We start from the raw sequence: 11,119 nt of genomic DNA on the forward strand, positions 1-11,119 counted from the left end.
AAAAGTGTAAGTGATATTAAAGTTAACTTAATCTAGGATAATTAAATGGTTGACTTATTTTTAGTGGATAACGCAAAGGTTAGCTTATTCTTGACAATTTTTCCTTTTAAGAATGATTAATTTTATTTTCGATTTTAAAAATTGCTTATTGATTTGTTTTATTTTAAGAGAAATTGCACTTACATAACATTTTTTTTATATTGACGACTATTTTATAACCAAAAGTTCGATTTTTTAATTGTAATTTTGCATTGCCTTTCAAAGACTATTGTGTATATACGGTTGTGAGTAATACTCATTATTTTGAAATTTCTTTATTACTTATGTTTATATAACACACTACTTTTTTTTGTATATTTAATAGGGAAGCATGTGATGTATACCCAGAAAAAAAATTGCATACTTAATTGAAAGTATAACGCTCCCACAAATCGTAATAGTTGTGATGTTCCAAGTCTTTTAAGTTTTTTTTTCCTCAAGTGTTTGTAATTGAAAATGGGATTATTCTGTTTAAGATAAAAACATTCTTGAGATTGTAGTTATTCAATGTATTACTCCGTATTTTGTATATTGAGGATGTTTGTTACATGGTAACTTTTCATTTTTATTTTCTTTGTCAATCATGATGTCCAATATGCTTTGATTGTGCTTGAACTTGAAATTTGTTGATATGCATTGATTGAAGAAGGTTTTGAGTATATGGAGAATTTATTTGGAATGTTTTATATATCATTATTTATGTATGATCTTATTATCTCTTATTGTTGATGGTGTAGTAATAATTTAATGGCGAAATCTCATGAAACTACCTTTTATAATTAATTTTTTTCAAAAAACTACTTTTGAAAAATTTTCTTTCAAATAACTACCTTATATAAAAAAATTGTTTCAATATACTACCATTTTACCATAAATGAGGTTTAATCAAAAATAATTGTTGAGTCACTGTAAATTGTTATTCTTTCCTACCATATCGTTTCTCTCTTCTTTTCTCGCTACTCCATTGGCAGCAACACCTAGGACGATTGTCATTTATTGATTAATATTAAAAATAAACGTAACATGGCCGGTAGTATATTGAAAGTAATATGTTATATAAGGTAGTTTTTTGAAAGAATTTTTAAAAGGTAGTTTTTTGAAACAAAAAATTAGTTATAAAAGATAGTTTTTTGAAATTTTTTCTAATTTAATAGGGGCACCATTGTTTCCCTCACTTATATAATAAAGATTAGTGATTGATGTTTCTATAGTTAGGCATTAGAATTATGCAAGTACACTACTATATAATTTGTACTCCTCTTTGATGCAATCTAAGCTTTTCTACAACTCTTGTAAGTAGAGCTGTCAGTTTGGTTAATGAACTGATGGTTGAGCTGAATAAACTGAAATTTAAACTGAATTGCGAGTAACTGTAACTGAAATCAACTGAAAAATGTTGAATTGAAACGAAATAAACTGTAAATGAAAAACCAAAACTAAACTGCAACTGAAACACATTGCAACTGAAAATAACTGTGAAAAACTAAAAAGTTGATCGATCAACTGAACTGAACTGAACTGAATATTAACTGAATTAACTAAACTGATTCAAACTGGAACTGAACTGAAATTGATTTAAACTGAAACAATTTTCAACTGATTTTTAAATGTAACCGAATCGAGTTTACATATTACCCAATTCATCATAACACTCCAATTCACATACGGATGTTATTATGATAATTTTTTATTAGTACTTGAATTTATGATATACTACCTCCATTTCTTTTCAAATTTCAATGGTTACACTTTGAGTTATGACACTATTTCCATGTTTATGTTTGATTATCATTTGCGATTAATGGGTTAGAAAAAATATAGTTATGTGGGATCTTATATGATTCGTCTCGATAAGTACTTTTAGAATATCAACTTTTTATAATTATTACAGATGCAAATTTAGAGATATTAATGTTAAGATATTTATATTGATAAGCGTGAAAAAGTAAAATGTTGCTATTAAAAAGAAAGGGATGGAGTATAACTTAATTTCGTAATAATGTTCAACTATGTCAAGTTCACGGATATTACGTTCTGAACCGAATTTACATTTATCCCAACTTTATGATGTAATCTCCCATGAAAATTTATCATGATAGTTTTATTAGTAATATATATAAGGGTGTTAACGAGCCGAAATGAAACTGGACATATTCAAACTTGGTTCAAGATCAAAGCGCGTCTAGGTAGCTTAATAATTTATGCTCGAATTCAGCTAGAGAGCATGAAATCCAAACTCATCTCGTAAACCGAAGTATTAAACAAACTAGTTCAAAATAACATGTTTTAATCAAAAGTAAAACCTAACAAAATTTTGCTAAACTATTAACTACTTTGGATATAAATTGTATTATGGAGATTAGGGTGTTAACGAGCCGAACCGAACCGAACCGAAATATGTTCATGCTTGGGCTTCTAGGCAAAGCCGAATAAAATCTTGTCAAACTCTTGATAAGTATGGATGTTAGGTTGATGTACATTAAACATGTATGACCCAATAAACATACATTCTACTATCTATATTAGCCCCTTTAATACAAAGAATCCCCCGTTACTCTTGCTTCCTGTCTAATGTGGGACTTTGACCATCCCAACCAAGAGTCTGCTAATTGTTCTATAGCTAGAACCAAGAAGAGATACATTTGTAATTCTGAATCATGTCCTTTTCATACATGCAAATGTAATGTTTTTACTTTGCCTCTCCGATGTGGGATTCATAAACCCCTAACAAAATTAATTCATCACTCTACTACTACATTTTCAATACTACTAGAAATATTTTCTGGCTATAGGTGCATCTAATGTTTGCAAATGTACTGTTTGATGGTTGTAGGTGTATTCAATTTAATTTGCAAATGTTAATATCTAATGTTTATTGGTTGTGTTCCTTTTTTCCAAGATGAAAGTGATGGAATTATATTTATACTAGAAGAATAAATTTTATACTAGTCCAAGTTTTTGGCCCTTGCATATTTAATGAGTGTCAAATTTCAAAATATAAAACAAATCAAATAAGAATTATAACAAAATACTCAAAGGGTAATAAGATGGTATAGGGAAAACAAGGTTGGTGTTTATTTTTTCTATCGATATGGGACTTTACTTTATACGTAAAAACTATCAAAAGTATTTTCGAGCTTGTTCACAAACTCTCGAGCCGAGCTCAAGGAGGCTCAGCTCGGCTTGTTATGGTCTCGGCGAGCCGATCTCGAACTCGATTGAGCCCCCTCGAGCCGAACTTTGATCGAGCCGAGCTTGAATAGTTTGTGTTATGGTCTCAGCGAGCCGATCTCGAACTCGATCGAGCCCCCTCGAGCCGAACTTTGATCGACCCGAGCTTGAATAGTTTGTGAGTTATCCTGGCATATTAATACCCCTACGTAGAACTGTAAGTCTATATGCATCATGTACCATCAAGGCTATATATATATATACATATATATACATATATATATATATATACATATATAAATACATATATATACATATATATATATATATATATAATATATATATATATATATATATATATATACATATATATATATACATATATCATACTATATATATACATATATTATATACATAATACATACATATATATACATATATACATATATATATATAATACATATATATACATATATACATATATCATATATTATATATACATATATATACTATATACATATATACATATTATATATATATATATAATATTATATATATTATATATATATATATATATATATATATATATATATATATTACAATATATATATATATATATATACATATATATATATATATATACATATATATATATATATATACATATATATATATATACATATTAATAAAAAAAAGATAAATTCAATTAATAAGTATAGAAAAAGGGTAATAAGATTTTATAGAGAAAATTGTTTACATTCTATATGCATGTGTGGCATTAATATTATTCATAAAAATTACCCATAACTGTTTCGAGCTTGTTCACGATGTTTCGAGCGAACATAAGGAGGCTCATGCTCATGCTCTTCTCATTTAGGTCTCTATAAGATATCGAACTCGAGTCAAACTCTCTCGAACAATTTGCTAGCCACTCTGACTCATTACCATCTCTAAATATAACAATTTATGACATTATAGCTTTATTTCATGATAAATTGATAATTTCAAATCCATCAAACTTTTACAAAAGTATGAGATATAAACTTTACTTCAATTATAAGTTTTTTTCTTTCGTAACTAGTAACACAATATTATTTACTATGAATTTTTATGTAAACTCTTGACACATCTTAATTATAATTTTAAGCTTAATCAAGGTTCACTGGGATGGATCATTGCTATTTTTAATTACCTTATCAGGTTACATTGATATAATCCATTATCACCATGTTTTAGTTCAATTAGATGTAACTTATAAACCATTAGCTAAATTGGAGTGTTCTTATCTTGATTTATGTTATCGATTCACACAGATACAATAATCTAATAATCCTACACTAACTTGTTTCACTTCAATATTATGTTTCTAATTCAAAATAAGCATTGTTATCTTCAATTATATTGCTGGCTTATATTGATATATTCATTTAGTCTAATATCAATGTCTTTTAGTTTGGTTTAGATGTATGAGTCTAAACATTGATTATAATATGTTTACAATTAACTTAAATGGACGATTGTATTATTGTCTTGATTTAGCTTACCGATTTACATTGAACATTGATATAGTATTCCAATATCAATTTGCTTCACTCCAATATTATGTTTTTAAAAAAAATGGATACAACTTAATCTTATTTTAAATGGAGCATGTTTATTTTCGATTTCTTTACCGACTTAAGTTCATACATTCATCCAATCTAAATGGAGCATATTTATTTTCAATTTCTTTACCGACTTATTGTTATCTCGATTTAACTTATCGAATCACATAGATACCTCGACTTAATCCAATATTAACTTATTTTACGTCAATTATATGTTTTCAGTTTCCAAATTCATATAGCTTAATGACTAGTATATTTGTATTAATCCATTAATCTAAGATAGTTATAGTAAGACATTGATCTAATCGGCTTTTTATTTTTGTATCTAACTCGTCTTTCGAGGAAGTTTATAAGAATTTATATCGATATGAGACGTCTTTTTTAACCAAACATTATGTGATTTGCTTAAAACTAAAATTTTGAATAAGTACTTACATAAAATTGTCTTATTCAATTGTCGAATATATCAATAACTACACATATATCGAACTTTCATACACGTTTTTGGGAAACACAATCGGCTAATTTCGAGGCAAGTGCCGAATTACAGCTATTTGTCACATTAATTTTAAACGAACCCGAAAAGCATTTGGCCAAAATCCGACATGAAGTTCCATTTTTCCCAAACAAATACAAGAATGTGACTAACTTCAACCCGAACCGATTCGATCTGTCGAACTTATGTGATTTTCGTCAATAATTGAAATAAACTGAAGGGAAACTGAAAATAAATACAACATGTCTTAACTACTATGGATATAATCGTTGGTTGGTGAAACTGTTCAGATAAAAACTAGTTTAAGTGCAACTGAACTGAACTGAAACTGGAAAGAAAAATAACTGAGTTAAACTGAACTGAAAAGTTTGTTAACTGAACTGGACTAAACTGTTAATAATTTTAACTGTTGTACACTGAACTGGTATAAACTGAACTCTTTGGATGTAACCATAACTAAACTGTTCAGTTCATTTGCAGTTTAATTCAGTTATTTTTCTTTCCAGTCTCAGTTCAGTTCAGTTGCAGTTTAAACCAGTTTTATCTGAATAGTTAAACCAACCAACGGTTGAATCCATAGCAGTTAAAAACACGTTGCAGTTATTTTCAGTTTAGTTTTGGTTTATTTCAGTTATTGACGAAAATCACATAAGTTCGACAATAATCACATCGGTTACGGATAGAAATTAGTCACATTCTTGTATTTGTTCGATAAAAATGGAACTTCATGTTAGGTTTTGGCCACTTGGTTTTGTGTTTGTGGTTAACATTAACGTAGCAAATAAGTGTAATCTGACACTTGCCCTGAAAACAACCGATTGTACTGTACTTCGCAAAAAAGTGTATGAAAGTGACATCGATATTTGTGTACAAGGCTGATATATTCGACAATATGGAATAAGACAATTTTATATAAGTCGACATTCCAACTTTTAGTTGTATACATATTACATCATGTTTGGTTAAAAAGGACGTCTCATATCACTATAAATTCTTATAAACTTTCTCGAAAGACGAGTTAGACATTTTTTAAAAAGTCGATTAGATCAATGTCTTACTCTTACTATATTAGATCAATAGATTATTATAAATATACTAGTCATTAAGCTCTATGCATTTGAAAACTGAAAATATAATCGACGTAAAATAAGGTAATATTGGATTGATCAAGGTATCTATGTGAACCGAAAAGTTAAATCAAGATAACAATACTTCATTTAAATTAATTATTAACGAGTTATATTCAATTTGAAACTCATATATCTGAGCCAAATTGAAAGAAATTGATATTAGATTAGATGAATGTATCAATGTAAGTCGGAAAAGTAATTGAAACTCAAAAGATTTACTTGAATTGAAATATTTTGTTATTAGAATGAGTGTATCAATTTAAGTTGATAAACTAATTTAATATAATAACGACAATATTCTACCTAAGTTAATTATGTCTAAGTTGAATTCATTTTAGAACTGGAAGCATATACTTCAATTGCAACAAATGTAGAACAATGTACTGGGTTCAATATAACAATGATCCATTTAAGTTAATCGTTTCTAAGTTAAATTCATACTGAAACTCAAAACATCTAATTTGAACTGAAACAAATTGATATTGGATTACATCGATGTATCAATTTAAGTTGATAAGCTAATTTAAGATAACATAAGTTCATTTGAGATAGTTCTCATTACGTTGTATTCATTTCGAAACTCAACATCCAATTGAATTAAAATGAGTTGTTATTGGATAAGATAATGAATGTATCAATGTAAGCAAGTTAATTGATTAAGTTAATTAAAGATGACAATCCTCTGTCTAAAGTAATACTAGTCTTTAAGTTCAATACGTTTCAAAACGCAAACCATCTAATTGAATTGAAACAAGTAGTTAATTATTGGCACTATATCGTATTAAACCTTACCGCTTCTTAGCAAGATCATGGTATGAAGCGAAAATTTGTATATGTAGTATACTATAAGGTTATTACTGACTAAGGCTTCTTTTAACTTATAAATGTTCACCTAAGTGAATACAATCAAATTATTATACAGACGAGGAATTATTAGATAAGATTAATGTATCGATGTAAGTCGATAAGGTAATTGAATAATCCAAAACACCATTTTAGTTCATTTTCTCTATTTGGATTTTATTTCAAAATAATAAACATCTAATTGAACTAAGACAATTCATTCTTTAGACAAGATAAATGTATTAATGTAAGGAGATAAGTTGGTTCAAGATAATAATAATAATAATTAATTTAAATTATTTGTCTTAATGCGAAGTGTATTTCGAAAATAAAAACATTTTATTGAACTGAAGTAAATTGTAATTCGCATAAGATCAGTGTATTAATGTTAGTAATAAGCTTATTTGAGATAACAATAATCCATATAAGGTTATCATCATTAAGCTATAGTCATTTTTAAAACTTTGAACATCTACTTGAATTACAAGAATTTATTATTGGATTAAACAAATGTATGAATGTAACTCAGAAAGACTATTGTAAGATAACAATACTTCATTTAAGAAGCTAATAGTCTTTAACTTATATTCATTCTGAAAATCAAAACATCTACTTGAACTGAAACAAAATATTATTAAATCAGATCAATGTATCAAATGTAAGTTAAAAGAATAAAGGAAAAATTGATGGGAATAATCCCACCTTTGAGCTACCTTCTTAAAACAGTCCCACCTTTGGACTAACTCAATAAAATCCCACCTTTTGCCTTATCTTCTTAAAGTGGTCTGATACCTGTTAATGACTTCAAGTAAAAGACCACGTGTTCTATTTTCCGGAAAATGAACCCCCATCACTCTCTCGCATCATCTTTGAAACTCATCCCCACCCCCTATCTCTCTTCACATCCCCGAAATTAAACTCACTCTACCCTCTATCATGGCAATTGTAAAATCTCGAAATCGCACCCAATTCCATGGCTTCCTCTCATGTCAGATTCAAAGTGGAAAGAAATGGATTAAAGGAGTCATGAGGCAGAGGAGATAATTTTGCTATAAGAAGCTAAGGCTATAAATGAGAAATATAGATTGGTTACTGAAAAAGTTCTTGCTTTAGGGAAACATGATGATTTCGATTCTTTGTTTTCTTCATTGCTGGAATGAATGGAAGGAGTTGCTGCAGCCAAATAGCGTTGATTGGATCACCTTGGTTGAGAATTTTAAGGAACGAGATTCTTCTTTGTGACTTCGTGGAGTCTGGATTAGCAATATGATATGTTGTTTCTACTGGTTCATTTTCTAGGTGGCAGAACATGTCCTTGATGAGCCTGCTTTCCAAGCTAACATTAGGGACTACTCAAAGCTTATTGACGCTCATGCTAAAGAATTGATTGGAGGAAACTAAAAGAATTCTTGACAAGATGAGTCAAAGCAGCATACCATCAGATATTATAACCTTAAAATTGATGATTTTAAGGGAAACTAATGTGGTTTTGGCATTATAATGTATTGAATTCAAATACTTATTTGTTCTTTGTGGATGTGTTGAGTAATAAATTTCAATATCTAAATATATAGTGGTGTGTTTGAGTGGTTAAGGTGTGATTTTGCATAAATATGGTGGTGGTGGTGGGGGTTAATCTCTCTCCTATATTGCTCACCGGAGCGTGATCCGACGATTCTTTGACGGAGGATAGAATGTTGATATATGCCATAGCAGAAATGATCTCCGTTCCGGCGAGGACGATTGCGCCAACGAGAGTTTTGGTCGATAAACCTCCCACAGTCCCACTTATATCTCTCTCCCCTCCATCTCATACATTTAAAAAGAAATTAAAAAAAGTTAACCGGTTTCCAGCAGGTAACAAGTGAAACAGGACCATTTTAAGAAGATAAAGCAAAAGGTGGGATTTTATGAGTTAGTCCAAAGGTGGGACTATTATAAGAAGACAGCCCAAAGGTGGGATTATTCCTATCAATTTTTCTAAGAATAAAAAGAAATAAACAAAAAATTTAGGTTAAATTGTCATAAAGCTAACTTCACTTTAGAATTTAAAACTGTTGAATTCAAACTAGTTGTTATTATAATAGATCAATGTATTAATTTGAATAATAACAATAGTATGTAATAGTATTAGTGATGATAATAAAAATAATTATAATAGTATTAGTAATAATAACAATAATAAAAAGTAGTAATAATAATAATAGTCGTAGTGGTCTTAGTAATAATAATAATAATAATCATAATAATAATAAATAATAATAATAATAATAATAATAATAATAATAATAATGTTGATGATGATAATAATAATAATAATAAATAATAATAATAATAATAATAATTTACTAGGATAGTTTGTCTTCTTAAGGCAAAATCCAAAACCAACTACTGTACAAAATCTAAACCGTTAAATCATCACAATCATAGGCACACAAGAGAACAACACAAATCACATGGATAATAAATAGGGAAATTTCCTCAGGTACCCCTGAGGTTTGACGTAATTCCCAAATTACCCCCCACATTTGGGGAATTTCTCAGATACCCCTGAGGTTTGTGTTTGTGCTCAAAATACCCTTACTATGGATGGAAACCTACGCCCTTAGGTTTTCCTCTCCTTCTCCCCAATTTCCTTTTTCTCTCTCCATCCATCATCCTCCATTGATGAACATGGCCGGAAGCTTTCTCTCTCCTCCCACCCCACTTTAAAGCCCTAACCACCTAACCCCCACCACCTCCCCTTCCCCCCATCCCCTGCGTCGCCCTCAGTCGCAGCCCCTACCTCGGCCGCCGTTCGCTGGCCACCAGCATCCTCGTACTCTCTCTCCTTCGTCACACACTCTCTCTCTCCTCTCCTTCGTCGAGCTGTTGTACGTACAACACCACCGACAACCCGCGCGCGCCACATTGTCGGAGACCACCGCTGCTGCTCGCTTGCCGTTCGGCGGAGCTCACAACTCTCTTTCGCCTCACTCGTGGTCTTCTCCCCCACCCCCACCCCAACCCGTCCAAATTGAAGAAGGAGAGGAGCGAGAGAGAGAGTGCGACGAAGGAGAGAGAGTACGAGGATGCTGGTGGCCGGTAAAGCTCTGGCGAGCGGCGGCCGAGGCAGGGGCTGCGACTGAGCGCGATGTAGGGGGTGGGGGGAAGGGGAGGTGGTGGGGGTTGGGTGGTTAGGGCTTTAGAGTGGGTCAGTGGGAGGAGATAGAAAGCTTCCATGTTCATCAATGGAGGATGATGGATGGAGAGAGAAAAAGAAAATTGGGGAGGAGAGGAAAACCTAACGGCGTTAGGTTTCCATCCATAGTAAGGGTATTTTGAGCACAAACACAAACCTCAGGGGGTATCTGAGGAATTTTCCAAATGTGGGGGGGTAATTTGGGAATTACGCCAAACCTCAGGGGTACCTGAGGAAATTTCCCTAATAAATATTAACCATTGGATACAAAACATAAAACAAACTGAACCGTTAGATTGTCATTTAATATCTTAAGTCTTACCTTAGCTTCTCCACCATCTATCTCCTTCAAACAAGGATATGAGTCAGCTCAAGTGGGTAGAGGCTCACCCTTGACCCCTGAGGTCAGGGGTTTAATCCTTAACCCCAACATTATGCTGGAGTATTTTCCTTGTAGAGATTAATCCTTGAACTGACTCAATTTCCTAATAATTAAAAAAAATCTATCTTCTTCAAACCCATCTTTCACCCAAAACCTACCTAAACTCTCACTCTTTTCCTCTCTTTCTCATTGCTCCTCCCTCCATCTTTCTTTCTGGCTCATTCCGCTCTCCACTGGTTCACTTGCCTCTCTTTCTCTCTGTTTTCTTAG

Source organism: Beta vulgaris, chromosome 7 (assembly GCF_026745355.1).
Source record: "Beta vulgaris subsp. vulgaris cultivar EL10 chromosome 7, EL10.2, whole genome shotgun sequence".
NCBI lineage: Eukaryota > Viridiplantae > Streptophyta > Magnoliopsida > Caryophyllales > Amaranthaceae > Beta > Beta vulgaris.